General features: G+C 38.5%; 1 long non-coding RNA gene across 1 annotated transcript in view; it reads left to right on the top strand.

The window, feature by feature from the left end:
• Positions 1 to 333: 333 nt before the first annotated feature.
• The window catches only part of LOC142140257 (uncharacterized), a 30681-nt gene continuing 12938 nt past the window's right edge, over positions 334 to 18076 (top strand). The window contains exon 1 of the long non-coding RNA XR_012688361.1: positions 334 to 469. This is a non-coding gene — a long non-coding RNA (uncharacterized LOC142140257). The remainder of the gene's footprint in view (positions 470 to 18076) is intronic.

The raw sequence follows: 18076 nt of genomic DNA, 5'->3' as shown, positions 1-18076 counted from the left end.
TCATAAATAGACTTTGTGATGTCACTCAGCTTGGATATAACAGTCAGTGCTGGTTCACAGAACAGTCAGTTGACAGCTACCACTGAGTAAATGTGAACTGCAAATGTTTACTGATTGTTTCTTTATCTAAGTCAGCTGGACTGGACATCACATAGTCTAAAGGTATGCTTGTTTTATATATGAACAATGTTATTTAGAACGAAGTAGCCAGATTTAAATTAAAATTACCATTGCTTACATATTTAGGTTATAGATGAAAAATATAGCTTAAATGACCACTAAACCTAAATACAAGTTGGCTCACAGTTTCAGTGTTCAGAGCAGGTTTAAATAAAGCTTCCAGTTTTGAAAATCCCACCAATGTAGCTGTGATCACATGACCTCAGACATAGCAACCTGTAAGAGCTGTGTGTCTACTGTTTAAAGCAAAGAAGAAGACCTTGGATGCATTGTTGGACCCCGGGAGAAGGTAAGTCCCACGGGCTTATGACAGCTATCTAGTCACAATCAAGAGTTCTGATCCACAGATTACTTCTATTCGTCTAACACTAAGGAACAGATTCAATTGGCTTCAGTGTTTCTCAGAACATCACAGCCGTGCTTTATTACCGTTACTATTGTAAAAAGTAACGCAGATTTTTGCTTGTAATTCTATGGGGCGCAAGCAGAAATCAGCGTTACTTCTGTCTGAAAATATCCTCGCGAGAGATCTCACGCGAATATTTTCTTAATTGAATCTGCTCCTATGACTATCTATCTCTTTTCCAATATGTCACCAGGATTTAAAATTTCACAATCTGTGCTTTCAACACCCAAATGGTCATGTAAGGTATCTTATCTCAATCAGTGCCCCTGTGCCAAAATGTCTTTCTGTTATTTCTTCTTGAAACGTTTCCCTTGTTCTTAGCTCTTTCAAATATATCTCTTATGCTTCTTAGGAACCAGTCAGTGCTGCCTGCCTAGAAATGTATAAACTTGAAATGTTTTTCATTGATACATGCACTGTTGGATTAAGTACCGTACATACACAATACAGGAATACTACATTGTTTTCAAACCCATCCCCCCCCTTCACTTTCAGTTATATACTTGACTATCAGCACTGGATGTTTTAGCAATATCTGTATGGAAATCTTGTGGTGATTCAGATATATGTACTAGGCCTTCAAAAGGGTTTACAAAATAAGTATTAATGCTCTTTAAAATGTTAAATAAGCATATATTTAATATCCTTATATACAAAATGCAGTCAGTTTGAGATTTAGCAGCTGTAACTGGGCTGATCATGTGACTGACTTACATCATAAATAGGCTTTGTGATGTCACTCAGCTTGGATATAACAGTCAGTGCTGGTCACAGAACAGTCAGTTGGCAGCTGCCACTGAGCAATGTGAACTGTAAATGTTTGCTGATTGTTTTATTATATAAGTCAGCTGGTTTGGACATCAATTCTAAGGTAAGCTTACTTTATGTATGAAAAATGCTATTTAGGACAAAGTCGCAAGGTTTAAATTAAAGTTACCATTTAGGTTTGGAAGAAAAATATAGCTTAACTAACCCCTGTTAAAGCAAACTCAGTTGTACCTCAATTGCGCAAGCTATCTCCACCCACAATCCCTGTATTAATTATGCACATTGTAAAAAAGAGTGAAGTGAGACACTTCACAATATTTTATGGAACAGGTTAAGCCCAAGTAGAAATGAAAAAAATTGAGCGGAATAAAGTATTTTTTTTTACTTTGAATTGGTTGTAGAAAGAGGAACATTCATCTTCTGAACATGTAGTTGTATGTCTTATTAGGACACCTGCACATCAAGATAGAAGTTTTTAGGGCCTTTCTTATTCTGGTTCTTCTGATTCTACCACAAGAAATTCCAGTAGTGGACGGTCTGTCATAGTGGGCCCATGGCAAATGCCACTTTTACCTTTTTCTTAAAGTGGCACAAACCTTGTCTGCTGTGACTCTATCTGGAGCTCAGAAGCCAGAATTACATACAGTATGTTATAAAGAAGCAACAACATTATCAGTCATATGGTAGATTGGCAGTTCAACTGGGGCAAGGGAAGCACAGGTGAGGTTGAATACGACGTACTGAGTGTTGTGTGTATAGTATAACATAGAAGTATTCTTAGTGAACGTCTATAAGCATTCCTGTTCCACTATGTATCTGATATGGCTTTCGTTTGACCACCGTTTGTCTGCTGCTTGCCATTCTGACCTGGCTATCCATCTGCCATTTGTCATTTGCTCCACTGCCTTGGCTTCCATTTCTGACCAAAGCTATCCAATCATTGTTGATACTCGCCTTGTACCATGCTTTGGAACTTGTTTGTGTTATTACTACTGAATAGACTGTTGCAAGACTGAACAGAGTAAAGCAAATTTCTGTGTTTTTCACATTGGCTGCTCATTGCTTGCACTGCTGTAACTCTGGCGCTGAACTTGGCTGAAGATTCAGCATCAGTAATCTTTGTGCTCGGAATAATCATTTGTGTTCCGGATTCTGTGAGTTTGAAGAAATGCGCATTACTCTTACTTCTGTCTCGTGCTGAAACAAGTTTTCCTTATATCTCGCTGGCTGCTCACTACTCACTGTTGTTTTGGTGCTGTACTCTGGCTGGAGATTTAATTCAGTCATAATTGTGCCAGGAACAATCATTGCTTGCTGTTTGTTAGACTTTGTGGATTGCTATACATATACTTATCTTTTGAACTTGATGTAGGTATGGACACTGCTATTCCAATTTTATTGGAAAACTACATTTGTCTCCATACTTGGTCTTATTTGGAACTTCTCCCAGAATCCTTTGGGAACTATGCGTGAAAATTGCTGTGCTGCTTTCCCTTTCTATATGAACACTCCATCTATTTTAGAAGATTGATGTTACAGAGTATATGGATTCAAGGCTGATGCTTTTCCAGATCAACTTCAACTCTCAAAGCAGATTTGTAGCTCCTTTTATACTTGGTATTTTTATATTATTAATATACAAATAATAATATACAGTGTATTGCAAATTATATACAGAGAATTCAAATATGATGTTGGCATTCAATCACACTGCTCTCGAGACCCAGAGCCCCATGAGTTGTCATGGAGCTGGTCATGTGAGGTGCGGGCCGCATGGCTACCAGCATGCCATGCAGCATTGTCATTTCTAAAGTGAGAAAATCACTGCACCACCCCAACTCCAATACACAGTTCTGCTTCTTAATATAGTTCCTATTAATTTGTGTTTTCGTCCAGCAGCACCTCTTGGCCACTTAAATCTGCCCCTTTGATTCAAATTTGTAGATGGCTCCTAAAGTAATACAGTACTTGTTATTGAACCTTGGTTTGAAGTTTTGGAAGTAAATAAAGTCATCTTTCAAGGAGAGATGGGCCGAGGATCCCAATTTGTTAGGGCCTCATTGTTCTTATGCTCTGCTACTAGGCTTGAAATTGTAAAATATGTCCACAAGTCATTACTTTTTCACTGCACCATATTTTTTGCCACAGTGTTAATCCTTTGTTTAGATGGGCAATTAATCACATAGATCACACTGTGAAAGAAAATCCAAGTTGGCAGTCCTGTGTTAGTGGAGGGCAAAATGTTAATTTTCTCTGGTTCAAATCTATGTTGTTATAACATACAGTGTAACTGTATTTGATTTTTTTTTTTCAAACACTGTTATTTATTTAGATAGTATTTTATTCTAGAAAAATGCTGGTTGTCCTAGCATGTTCTCTTTCCTGGGCCCCATTTATATCATCATGGGTTTTGATCAATAGATTGTGTTAGATCATCATCTAACTAATGTAGTTGCTCTAACAAAAACATATGTGATGCACTGTGTTACCGAGTAGGAACCTAGAGTAATCTTTTACTGGAGTCAATCGAGACTGTGCTAAGAAAGCAATGGTTTCTAACTTCCCTTAGCAGGGAATTAGTTCATTGACATGTCAGGAAATGAGTGAGAAATCAATACTTTGACAAGGCCTTGAGTCCCTATTATGTGTGCTTTGACGTTAGATCCTTACTAAAGACAATTTGAAATGCCAGGTACTTTTCAGGGTTATTGCTTTTTTGACCTTCTAGAATCTAGATTTTTATCCTCGTACCACATCAATGTGATTAATTAGTTCAAAAGCAATATATCTAGTCCATTATTTAATATTCAGATTAATAATCACTAAATCACTCTATATATAGGCTGCTTGTGAATAAATATAAACATATACATACTGTGTAGTATTTTTTAAAATTAACATGACTTTACAGTTGTCTATGAAACAATTGGCACCTGACAGTATTTGCATTCAAAGTTCAAATAATGTCAAGGATATCACATGGCCTCATTGACATTACAATATGATACACCTTGTGGCTGCAGGAATGATCCCCATGATATCATCAAGTAGCAACAGGACAGATATTTTATATAAACCTTGTGACTCAATGGGTTCAAAACAGCGATGAATATGTAATTAACGTAAAAATGTAATTAGGTATTATCCAGGATGTTAATTTTATAATTCGTGGCTTCGTTAGTTGTCAACCGAAGCTGATTTGACCTGAAAAATATCCTTGACTCAGTCACCAGTAATCAACTAAGACATGTCAAATCCATTTAAAAAGGCAGAAAAGGAAATGGCTCAATATTGTCAACGTCTTTTATCAAATGAAAATTGACATTGGGACAACATATTGGAGTTATAAAAAAAGTCACTAGGGTGGGACAGTGGGTATAACTTGCATCCATTATAGTAAGGCAAAAGTTTTACACTTGTCAACAAACTATTTAAATGTTATGCATATGGATACTCGACAGATTCTGAATAACATATATAGGAAACATAAACTTAGTGAAATCTAGAGGGAATTCTAGGCACCTGCACGCCCCCTCCCCTTTCTCTATATCAGATTCAGAGAAGGGATACATTTTAGGTACTAATTTACCATAAAAACAGGGAGTTATTTTTAAAACACAAGAAACGTTAAAAAAAATATTATCCATATAAGGAATAAACTAAATATTTGACCTCAAAAGTAACTACAGATTTTGTCATATATAATGTATTACTTGCAGTCATATTTGGCATAGAACCAACAATTTCTGTGATGTCACAAACGATTGATCATTTTATCAATTGCCGCACACTCTGCACTGTCTATAGGTTGAGTTGTCGTTATAGAGTATATTATGCGAGTAGGTTTTTAACCTTTTAAGGTCACAGTTTAGAACCTTGTAAGAGTATCCTTAACCTAAATGCTAAGGACAGTGTCCCTAGACACTTTTCAAAATCACCACCAAATAGAGCAAAGTAGTTTGAAGATGTTAGCTTTGGAACACATACCAAACACAATGGGCATTATTCAAGTTTGTATGCAACTTACGGTTAAACAAAAAAGAGCTCGAAACTTGAGCATAGTTCTGCTTGTTTCCAAATTGAAGTGGATCTCAACATGCATTTCAATTTGAATCTGGGTGTAAGTACTCTCTGCCAAAACTTTACATGCCATATGTTAACATACGGAACAGAGTGCTGTATACGTACAGGCATATATGCAATATAGGGTCACATCAGAACACAAACAAAAAAATTATATTAGAAAATAAACGAAAAACGCTAAACAGTATAATTATTAAAAAAAATCTGAGACGAAATTGTTTTGATTTTTATACATAAATCAAGATGTTCTTAATGCTTACAGTACATGCAATGCATTTTTATGGTCTATCTTAGTTGCATATACATTTTCTGTGCTAGCTTATGGAACGCATAAGTACACTTTTCCAAACAAACACTTTGCCATGGCAGTCATCACTATCAGTATGCACTTACACCTGTCCTGTAATTTTGACACAATGGTTAGCTTGCCAGGATCTCAAACCATGAAGGCCCTGATTCATCAAGGCACACATACTAAGCGCAAGGTGCGTTTGTTTTAAAATAAAAGTAAATTAGCTCAGCGCACTCCTGAATTCAACAAGGAACAGATATGAAGATATATACGCTGATGAATTCATGTGGAGGTCTGTACTGGTCTACTACACAAGACATGTTTATGGTACATCCAATACCTATAGGGATTATACATTTGCAAAAGAACACACAGAAAAACTATTGAATTGATGTCACCAGTTAATAATATAGGCATTAATGATAAAACCGTACAATAAAATCCCCCTCCCGATGAAATACATTTATTATGATGTTCTTAATGTCTACATATCGCAAAATACATTTTTACAGTTGCTCCTGATTGCAAACACATGTCATAGCATGCATACGAGACGGTCATCACTACTGATCAGGACTTAGACTAGCCCTGTAGATGGAGCAAGAGATATGTCAGAAAACCAAGTAACTTTGAGTTGCCCAGAGGTTGATTCGGACGTGGCTGCATTGAGTTTGGCATGCCCCTACTATAAATTGACTATGGCTATAAACCCCTTCTCCACAGAGCTGGATTAAGGCTCTGGGGGGCCCGGGGCACTTTAGACAGGGGGGCCCCTAAGGTGTACTATGGCTATAATTTTATACATATACACAGACAATACTGTGTGCACTAATGTTAGGTGCAGGCAGCTCTGCCTTAACCAGTAGTACAGTGTGAAGCGGGACATACCTCCCAACTGTCCTTGTAGTCGGACCAAATCCTGTCTAAGTGGGACAGTTTCCCAAATTCGGGACTGCTCCAATAGGTTCAGGACAGTTGACAGACTGCCTGCTCTCATTACCTGTGGCTGCTGGTGTCTTAAACTCAGTTGCTGCTTGTGTAGATCCTGGAATATTGGTGTAAATTTAAAATAGCCCTGGCATTAAATCAACAGCACATTTCATAAAAAAAAAAATTATTTCCCTCCCCACAAAACAGCCCAGCAATAAATTAATAGCATTTACATGTAACAAATAAACCCATTTCACACAACCATTTCTGACAATTAATATTTCATATTGACGTTTAATAAATTAGCCCTCCTTCTCCCCAACATTAGACCTAAATTGAACAATAAATTAATAGTCCCGAAACCAGCACAGCATTTAAAGATCCCATCAACTTGCCTGAATTGGCCCCACTATTAAATTAAATATTACACCAACACCTGTAAAATAAATTCATAGCACCCACCAGCAAAACTACACCATTAAATTAATAGTCTCTCTCTCTCAGCAAAACCACACCAGGGGGTAAATGTATGAACATGCGGGTTATACATTTACCCCCATATCTCTCTCTCTCTCAGCAAAACTGCACCGTATCTCTCTCTCTCAGCAAAACTACACCATATCTCTCTCTCTCTCTCTCTCTCTCTCAGCAAAACTACACCATATCTCTCTCTCTCTCTCTCTCTCTCTCAGCAAAACTGCACCATATCTCTATCTCTCTCTCAGCAAAACTACACCATATCTCTCTCTCTCTCGCTGTCTCTCTCTCAGCAAAACTGCACCATATCTCTCTCTCTCAGCAAAACTACACCATCTCTCTCTCTCTCTCTCTCTCTCTCTCAGCAAAACTACACCATCTCTCTCTCTCTCTCTCTCTCTCTCTCAGCAAAACTACACCATTAATATATCTCTCTCTCTCACACACTTAAAAAGATAACTTGGCAAATGTCCAACACCCAACCATCGCTACTTCGCAAGTGTTGTACTACAACAAAGTTCGGATCAGCTGTCTTCTTTCTCCTGTTTGTGCGGCTGTCAGCTGTAAATCTCCCTCACGCAGGCACTCACCACTCAGCAATACAAACCCTCCCCCTCCAGACGGACAAATCCTTGGCAGCAGACCAGCCCAGATCTGCTGTACATTTTTACATATTTACGCCGACTTCTAGTTGCTGTACATGCGCAGCAGCTTCTCTCCTTCCAGCCGGCGGCGGGGGGCCCTCAGAGAGAGGGGGCCCGGGGCACGTGCCCCCTGTGCCCCCCCCTTAATCCGGCCATGCTTCTCCACCTCATTGACTCCTCAAAATTTGAAGCTGTAGGACATGGCTACGTTCAGTTGCATATGCTATGGTGATTTTGCGTACAGTATGCTCAAAATCGGTAGATTCGTGCCTTGATGAATCAAGCCGAAAACTATTTTGGATGTGAAAGAGTTAACCAAAGTAAAGAAACATTAGGAAGTGATGATACTTTAGCTGTATAAGGGTGTTGCTTCCTCTAACTGCCAGAAAAATGAAAGGCCTCATGTAGTGTTAGATTCAAGGATTCTTTTTGCATTAAATATGCATTTCCATGCTGTACATGCGTACCACAACATGCCTAAGCATAAGTCCCTACACAAACTCAGGCGCATATTTTAGTTTCTACTGTGTACACTTCGAGAGGCGCAATAGGTGAGGTGCGGACAATGTAAGGTAAGTACAGTAAGAGTGTGGGTGTGTTAATGTAATTATGGCACATTCAGAGTTCAGAAGGGGAGTCACCTGCAGATATACCTGTCAGGAGGTGTGTTATTTGCAATACTTGAACCCTGGTGCAAGATACTCGCTGATGATTATGGGGTCATCATCATCATCATCATCATCTATAATATAAATGTCTAGTGGCGTGTGTTAGTCTGTCTGTGTGTGTGTGTGTGGAAAAAAATAAAACCAAGCTGCAGCGCCACCTGCTGGGCGGAGTTATACACTGACCTACTAAATTCTTAGTGTGTGTGGGAAAAAAAAATTCAGAAAGGGCTGAAATTTGGTATACTAAGATGTTAATTTGTTAATTTAATTTGTTAAAAGTGTTTATAAAGATTTAAAAAAAATATATATATATTTCTTGAAGGAGAAGTGACAGTTGGGAGTGGTTGGTGGTTGCCGGGGGTGACAGTGGGGAGTGGTTGGTGGTTGAGGCCTGGGCTATGGCCCAAATGCATGACAAGAACCTTTTTAACACCTTAAGTAGCTTGATTTGACTAGAATGCATGAGTATCATATACGGGTTAACTTGTTTATTTATATAGTGCCAGCAGATTCCGTAGCGCTTTACAATTGGGAACAAACATTCATAAGACAATACTGGGTAATACATACAGACAGAGAGGTAAGAGAACCCTGCTCGCAAGCTTACAATCTATAGGACAATGGGAGTTTGAAACACAAGGGCATGTGCTACATCATATTGCACAATGGACCTGTGTAGAGGAGGGTAATAGGGTAATCTAGGGAATTAAGATGGTGGTTGAGGAATATCATAAGAGGTGTGTTTTCAGTGAACACTTGAAGGTTTGAAGACTAGAGGAAAGTCTTACTGTGCGAGGGAGGGCATTCCACAAAGTGGGTGCAGCCCGGAAAAAATCCTGTAACCGAGAATGGGAGGATGTGATGAGAGTGGATGAGAGATGTAGATCTTGTGCAGTACGGACATGTCGAGTAGGGAGATATTTTGAGACAAGTGAGGAAATGCATGTCGGTGCAATTTTGTTGATGGCCTTATATGTTAGTAGAAGAATTTTATATTGGATTCGTTGAAATACAGGCAGCCAATGTAGAGACTGACAGAGTGGCTCAGCAGAGGAATTGCAAGGAAAATCAATCTAGCCGCTGAACGCAAAATAGATTGTAGGGGTTCAAGTCTGACTTTGGGAAGACCAGTAAGGAGGGAATTGCAATAGTCGATGCGAGAGATGATGAGTGCATGAATTAATGTTTTTGCGGTGTCTTGTGTCAGATATGTGCATATTCTGGTCCTCCTGAAAAAGCTGCTACCAGCATTAGACTATGACAGGCTGGACGGGTGACACTATAACAGGGAAACCCAGCACCAGCCTGTTCAGTACATAGTTAATCGGACTTGCAAAACAAATGTGCCCCCCCACCAGATGAAAACATCCCTGTGCTGAAAGCACTAGAGTTCTGCCCAAACAACCGCTCTGGCAGTGGGAGTGGGGTGATTATGTTGGTAATTGGTTAAATCAGTATTCTTTTGTCTGAGGCACCGAGGCGCTACAGGCCCCAGCAAGCCCTGGCACAACTAAAGTGTTTGGACATGCTGGTGCTTGTGAAATGCAGGCGTTAGAATGCCCTGGTATCGAGGACCTACTGGGATCTTTAATGTACCTGTAAAAGCAATACTGAGAGGCTTTGCTCTGATTGGTCAGAGGATTGGAAATCTGCTCTGTATAGGTTAGTAGTGGGGAGACCCCACATCAGGTCTCGCCACTAACCGCAATGAGCTAGACTGAGATATGTAGCAAAGCTACACACCAGAGGAAAATTAAAAAAACTTTATTTCACCTCATGAGAAAAAAGGGCTCCGCACACCAGGCTGCAGTCATGTTATAATTACAGTATGATTACAGAACAGTGTGCAGCATCTTACATGGATATACATTATAATATATAACATGACATTGATGCATAATTAATAAAGGTATAATGGAATTGACATAAATTTGTGATGTACACATTAAAATATAATAGAAAAATAAAATACTAACTTAATACAGTAGATGGTGGTTGGGTTACATCTAATATATAAAGATATGATATCACTATATGCTATTCTCTAAATAGTACAGAATAACATTTAATTTCTATATCTAAACAGCAAAAACAACAAGGTCCTGATTCATGTTCGGATATATGTCCATTTGCATAGCAGATCTTGAGTGAAATAGCTCTGCACATGCCCAGAAACAGACATTACACCAATGAACGCAATTACATGCAATTTATGTCTGGACACAAATTACAATTATGACTCCCTATAATTTAAGAGGTGAAACTAGGGAGGGAAGGGCCAGACTATATAGGCCATGTATAGTATGGGTGATCTGGCACAGATACGGCAGTCCTGTGTTTGTTGTAAGTACATTTGTTTTCAGTCACACCTTTTGCTCCTGCTACAGGACAGGTATAAATGCCGACTGATAGTGTTGACTGACACAGCATAGTATTTCAATTAACTATTACACGTATGTGCACCACTAGCTATCACAGAACAACTGTATGCAACTAAGGCTATAAAAACACATATATACAGTATACATTGAAATCATATTTAATTATGTAAATAATGTAAAAATAAACTTTTTGAAAAAATAATTCTAGAAGTGATTATATTGCTGAGTTATTTTATTTTATGTTTTATGCTTTCTGATGTGACCTTTTATTGTACTTATGCATGTGTGTGTATAACGCAGTCTGTTCTATGTCTCTACATACAGCAAGTATTGTTTAGGCAGAGCATTCAGCCTCCCAGACTGAAATCGAAACATATCTCTACTAAATGTGATGGAAATTTGTAAGCGATTATTTTAATATTGGGGTTGGTGAGAGGGGATATGTCTGTTTATTATATGGGAATGCTATTAATTTATTGTCTGGGCTGGTTGGGGTTAAGGAGGCTTATATATTAAATGTAAACACTACTTAGAGTCAGGCTGGTTAGTGTGAAGGAGGTCTAATTATTAAATGTAGGTAGGGCTATATGGGGGAAAATAGGCATATTTCCTTAACTGTTAATGCTATTACTTATATTCTGGAGCCGATTTGGTGGAAAGAGGCCTGTTTACTAAACAAAAAATGTTACTAATTTAATGTCCGGTTGGTTGGGTGCAGGGAGGCCTAGATTGTTTACTCACCGCTCAACTTTCTTGGCAGTAAATAGTAACTATCTTTTTTCCAAACAGAGACCCAATATTACAGGATCCAGCCCAGCAGCAACTGAGCTTAAGACACCAGCAGCAACACCATGTAGTCAAAGCTGCAAGAACAGGTAGGAGAGCGCAGCACACTTTGGGAGCATTGTGCTTGTAAAGGCCTAGGCACATCCCTTCTGACAGTGCGTTCCCAGCATGCAGGGGGTGGCCAGCCAGTGTTCTGGCTTGTCCACGGCACTAAAATATCTAGCTCCTCCTTATAAAAGCATATAATAATTAAAAATATTTATTTAAAAAAGGACCAAAAATACATAACCAGCCCTAGTGCTGGCAAAATTGTGGGGACAAAAATCAGTTGTCCCCACAAAATTGCCAGTACCAGCATCTAGACTGTTCCAGCCACTGCTGGTGGTACTATTGCAGTGAAACCCATGGTGTAGGGTCCCACTGCCATAGTGACAATCAGCCCTAGGCTGGTAAGCATGGGGCTGGATTACCTAGGGAGATCGGGCCCTCAGAAATGTTGGTTCCCCAATGTTTAACCAGCCCGGTGCTGGAAAGCACTAGGGCTATTTCCACATCCCTGGAGTGGTGGGTGTGGATTGAGTTCTAAAATATAGATTTAAATAAGAAATTTGTCCATGGTACATTAAGTGTGTTTGGGCGGTCATTTTAAAGAAAAAGTAAAAATAATAATTGAAACAAAACCAAAGAAAAAACAAGCACGCGCTCGATATATCCCACATTATATATAATACCAGCTGCTTGGCAATTAGCCCGCGCTCGGTATATCCCATATTGTATATGGTACCAGCTGCGTGGCAATATAAATGTCCATATATGTATACAAAACAAAAAGACAGTTGTCAGCGCTTATCCTTTACACTGCATATCTGTGTGTGTAATAATTATTATTTTTTTAACACACAGCAAGGTTCGTGCTGTTGGATTTTTCATCTGTGGAAAGCAGCCACAACAGATATTCCACCAACAGCCGTATCTGCTGATAATTCCCCCTTAGCATAGTACTTAAGGAGCATTAACACTCCCTAAATATATTATTCCCATGCCTACCCGCCCTTTCCTTCCTCATTCTGCCTCTCTAAGTGAAGAGAGGTGCAAGAGGGAGATATGTCTCAGTTTGCTCTCAGATTAAAAAGTAAATCTTTCTACTGTGCAGTAAGCAAAAGCGCTTTTTGGAGCTTATAAGTTGAATTTACATCTGATTATACATGATCCTCTATATGTTTAGCCTCTACAAACACTTAAGAAAAGTTATATAGGACATGTTCTTGTTTTCCATAATTTACAATACTTTTTGAATCTGAAAGCAGAAGAACTTAAATTGCTGCCAGATGGCATGTGCTCCTAGAGAGGCACACAGACCCAAAAGCAGGGGCTGGCTGGCAGACATTAGCCCGGGGGGCAAGCACACAGCACTGGCCCATAAGTAGCGTCCCAGCCTTAAAGGGTCTTTTTCGGTACAATATATATTTCATAAGATAAAAAGAGGCTATTTTAGTGTTAGTGTTACTTAATCAGCGGTATTTTGTTATGATAAATTATAAATAATGAAAATAAATAATGTAACCAAAAACATATATATGCATAAATAACCTTTACAAAAATGCACATAATGAAAAATGTTATGTACACATACAACATATGCAAACTTGAGTCAGATTGATCAGAAATCAAACATATTAGCACTAGGAAAGAGACAAAACTGCTGCTAAATTAAATGTCTTAAAACAATGAAGATTGCTCACACAGTTAACAAAGATCTCATCAGTGGTAAACGTTCACAATTTCCAGCACATCTTGAAATTGAACTAGTTCCAAAAGGTCTCGCTAGACAGACATGATCATAAATGCTTCCAGCAGGTCTTGTCCCATTTTAACTCGCAGTCTTGTTTTTATGAGTTTCAGTTTGCTGAATGCAATGCCTCTCACATGCCACTTGTGGACAAAGTCAGCTGGTACTCATATGCCACAGAGAGATTCTCATAAGCAGCTGAAAAAAGATTGTACTTTAGAAGTAATCTGTGACAGCAGAGGAAGCAATTTTTATATGATTTGCACTTTGTTTTGTCATTCTCTTCATCCCCACCACCTTCTTCTGGAATTATCTCTTGTCTTCTTGTTTCATTTAAGTGTCCTGTGTTAGTGCCCAGCACCAACTGTTTATTTTCAGAAAATCTCTCTGTAAGACTTGCTAAACTTGGTCACAAATTGGTCTGTACACTTCCACACGAAAACGTTGTAGTTCATCGGTTGGACGTTCATCAACTGAGATCTCACCTGCCATTCATTTCTTTCTGCCAACACTTCTCACTGGGATCTCAGTTTCAATCTCAGGAAAAAGATTATTTCACTATTGGCTATAAGGTCATTAATTTTTTATGCAAAATGTGTAGCCTTTTCTGTAATATTATCAAAATGAATTATCTTTAGCTGGTCAATGACATTCTCAACAATTTTCCATGCCACCAGAACGTCAAGACCACTGGTTTGTAAGTATTTTGAAACTGGTCCAATCACATCAAAAATGGCAAGGAATACATTTGCTGTTAAAATGGTCTTGAACTCGCACAGTTTTTAATATAAAGTTGTAGCTTCAGAAGTGGCCAAACTGCGAGATTGAAAATAAAACTTCAATAGCATTCAAATACAAGGACTGCCTCTCTCCAAATACCCAATTAAGGGCCTTCTGCTTTGACCACCATCTTGTCTCGCCAATTTTCTGCAATCTTAAAAGGTTTTCTTGTCCTTGTCTTTTATGAAGTTGTTCGGCCCATATGTTCATACGTTTGTGCGAATCTCCAATAAAAGATGTAATGCGATTTAACAGACCAAAGAAATTTTTTGCTTCAAAGACTTCACAACAATCAGAAATGCATAGATTGAGGATGTGGCTATAGCACCAAATGTAAATGGAATCAGGCACTACTTTAGCAATCTGTACTCATAAGCCTACATGTGAACTCCTCATGTTTGCTGCAACATTAAATGACTCACCAGCAATTTTATGTTAAAGCCCAAGCACTTCAAAATTAGCCATCAATAGTTCATTGAATCCTCGGCCTGATGCATCAATAACCGGGAGAACAGAGGTGAGTCGTTCTTGAATCTCTTTTTTTTTTCACATACCTAATGACAACTTTTGCTTAATCTACAATTCCTGCATCTTGTGTGGAATCAACTTGCATTCCAAATCTCTTTATCCCAATTTCTGAAATGATTAATTGCTTTGTCAATTGCCATAATCACTTTAACTACATTCTTGTATGATAAAACTGTCACTAGACTTCCACGATCAACTGCTTCTACTTTTCCTCTTTCCTGCAAACGTGTTTTTCTTTTTTCACTCTCTTGAATACATTTTTCAAGGTGATTTTTAAATGCAACATCATAATGGGATAACAGTAAAATATTTTCTAAGAAATTACCATGGTTAATTTCACTGTTATTAAGATTGTAGAGTGACTCATTAGTTCCATGGGCACAAAATGGTAAGCCTTATTTTCCAAGAAGTTTTACCACATCAAATATGCGTTTCATGACTTCAATGTTTTGAAGTATCTTTCTTTCATCTTGAAGCTTGATCCTTGTTTATTAATGTGTCAATGCTTCTGTTCTTCCTTACAATAAAGTATGCATTAGCAGCATTACAATGACTTTTTGAGGATTCATACTTCTTTACAGCTTGATGGCAGTGTCTGAAATTTGTACCGCCTCTAACAAATGGTGACACAGCACCTGAAAAAGCAATGTATATGCTGCAGAAAAATGCTTACATTTTTTCGATTTTGTAACCGAAATGTTAGCCAAGAGTGCCTAACATGTTTTCCATTTTGTTTCTGATAATAAAAAAATCTGCCTCTTTAAATGGAATGTTGTCACAACCCATGGTAGTTGGCTGATAAGGGTGCTGCTCAACAAATGAAATTTTTTCTGCAACAGTGCTTGATAGAGAAAGCACATAGGACTGACTTGCAGATTTTGCAACCACGTCCAAGTCATGGCTCTCTTCTGCTATGATACACTCTATCTCAGGAGGGCTCCTAGGTTCTTCCTGGGAATGACTGTGTGACTGTAGTTGAGAGCTGCTTTTAGGAAAAACCTCCAAATCACTGACATTGGCTTCTGAATCCTCTTCCGTCTCATATAACACTTCTGGAGGATTTGTATTATCACTTGTGCCAGCAACAAACTCTTTGGTATGCCTTTTATGTGGTACATTGTTTGCCTGAAATAAACTTTGTGTCAAGGAAGTCCCAGGTCTTTAAGTTATGCAGCTTTAAAGTTGCACTACCACCAAGACCATTGTAGGACCACCCCCTTCAACACAGTCCTGGGGACTGGTTAGTGTAGAATATATTTCCCAGAGCTAGTAAGTTTTTTCGGGCAGCACGGTGGCGAAGTGGTTAGCACTTCTGCCACACAGCGCTGGGGTCATGAGTTCAATTCCCGACCATGGCCTTATCTGTGTGGAGTTTGTATGATCTCCCCGTGTTTGCGTGGGTTTCCTCCGGGTTCTCCGGTTTCCTCCCACACTCCAAAAAACATACTAGTAGATTAATTGGCTGTTATCAAAAAATTGACCCTAGTCTCTCTCTCTCTATATGTCTGTGTGTGTGTGTGTGTGTGTGTGTATGTTAGGGAATTTAGACTGTAAGCTCCAATGGAGCAGGGACTGATGTGAATTAGTTCTCTGTACAGCGCTGCGGAATCAGTGGCGCTATATAAATAAATGGTGATGATGATGATGATGGATGAAAACTGGTCTGTGTGATGCTTTCACGTGAGTAAGAGGGGGAGAATCAATGATAAACTGCAATTGTGAACATTGCGGCTTTTGATCGATAGATTCTGGTCCTCACACTCACTCCGCCTTCCCCACCCAAATGCAGCCATTTTAAAGCTGTTAACCTAAATGTTTACCACTTTAGATGTTAGTGCAGCTTTAAATATTCGGCAGGCAGAAACAAAAGGAACATCATCAAAGTACCGGTATATCAATTTTTAAATATGTATCTGAAATTCCAAAAAAGAACACATGCTCACTCAAGAAAATCCATGCACTGTAACAACGTAAAATGTTTTCATGCAAACTTTTGTGTGCTGTATATTCACTCGTACAAGTACCACCACCTTTTATTAATCAATATTTTGCATAATGTGTAATATTTTTAATACTTGTAGCATAATCATTACGTTAAGTATGCTAAAACATAGCTGTCTAAACTTTAGAGCAGAAAGCTCACAAAAATTGACTTAACTATTTTGTAATGTATTGTAGATAATTACACACACTTTGCACACTAATGCCTCGGACCCACTGGAATTTTTTGGTATGCATTGTATTAGCATTTTTAATGCTAGAAAAAGGCATGTAATGGGTCTGACATTAGAAACTACTGTTTTTAGTGTTACCGCAGCCATAGCACTTTTACTGCTAATGTTGAGTTCTATTTTTCAGGAACACATTGTGTTTTATTGTTCTGTTACAGTGGGTAAATGTATTAGGCAATCCTATGACCTCCAATATATTTATATATGTATATATTTATGTTTATTTATATATTTATGAATTAATCTTTACCTACTTCATGGTAGCCTCCTAGTGAAATTAAGGCTCTCATGTATATGTTTATGATTGTTGCTGCCCAATCATATATAAAGAGCTGGTACTGGGGTGAGGAGAGGCAAGGCTCAGGGTGTCAATCTGACACCCTGGCCTTCAGTGATTTGCTGCTACAGGGCTCCCATAGGCTATGGGAGGAGCCCTGTAGCACTGTCCACGGAGTGGTATTGTTGCCATTCTGTATATGCCGGTCCATCCGTATATACAGAATGCTATCAAGTGAACAGGCGGCCACATCACATGTCACTCAATGCGGCCACGTCATTCATTAATAAAATATTGTACTACAATAAACCAGGACTGTAACTCCTACCACTCCTTTCAACAGCAATAGAATATCACACATAGAAACAAGCGCAGATGGTCTAACCTACAATAAGACCCTCTTTTTTTATCCATTCTTAGTCATATACATAATGGATCTGATTCATTAAGGATAGTTAAGCAAATGTAAGTAAGGCAAAACCATGTTGCATTGGAGGGGGAGTTAAATTTAAAATGTGATGGCAGATTTATAGTTGGGGTAGGGCATGTGTTAGATCAACTTTAAATTTCAGTGTACAAATAAGCAATAAGTTATTTGTGTGCTAGATGAAAACACTGCCGGCATTTTCCTTATGTGCAAAATAATAAACTCCGTTGCACTCCTTGCAAGGCAACATGGTTTTGTCCAGAAAACTTGAGTAAGAAAACGTACTGAATTTTTTGCTTAACCTTCCTTAATGAGTCAGGCATCCACATGTATAAAATGACAGGATTAATAAGTAAAAAGCTGCATAACATAGCATTTAATGCTGACATTGACAAATGATTACCTGCAGGTATAACAAAGATGTGACTT

The sequence above is a fragment of the Mixophyes fleayi genome, chromosome 2, assembly GCF_038048845.1.
Source record: "Mixophyes fleayi isolate aMixFle1 chromosome 2, aMixFle1.hap1, whole genome shotgun sequence".
Lineage (NCBI taxonomy): Eukaryota > Metazoa > Chordata > Amphibia > Anura > Limnodynastidae > Mixophyes > Mixophyes fleayi.
Note: the sequence above shows the minus strand (reverse complement) of the source record. Positions and strands in the feature narration are given on the sequence as shown.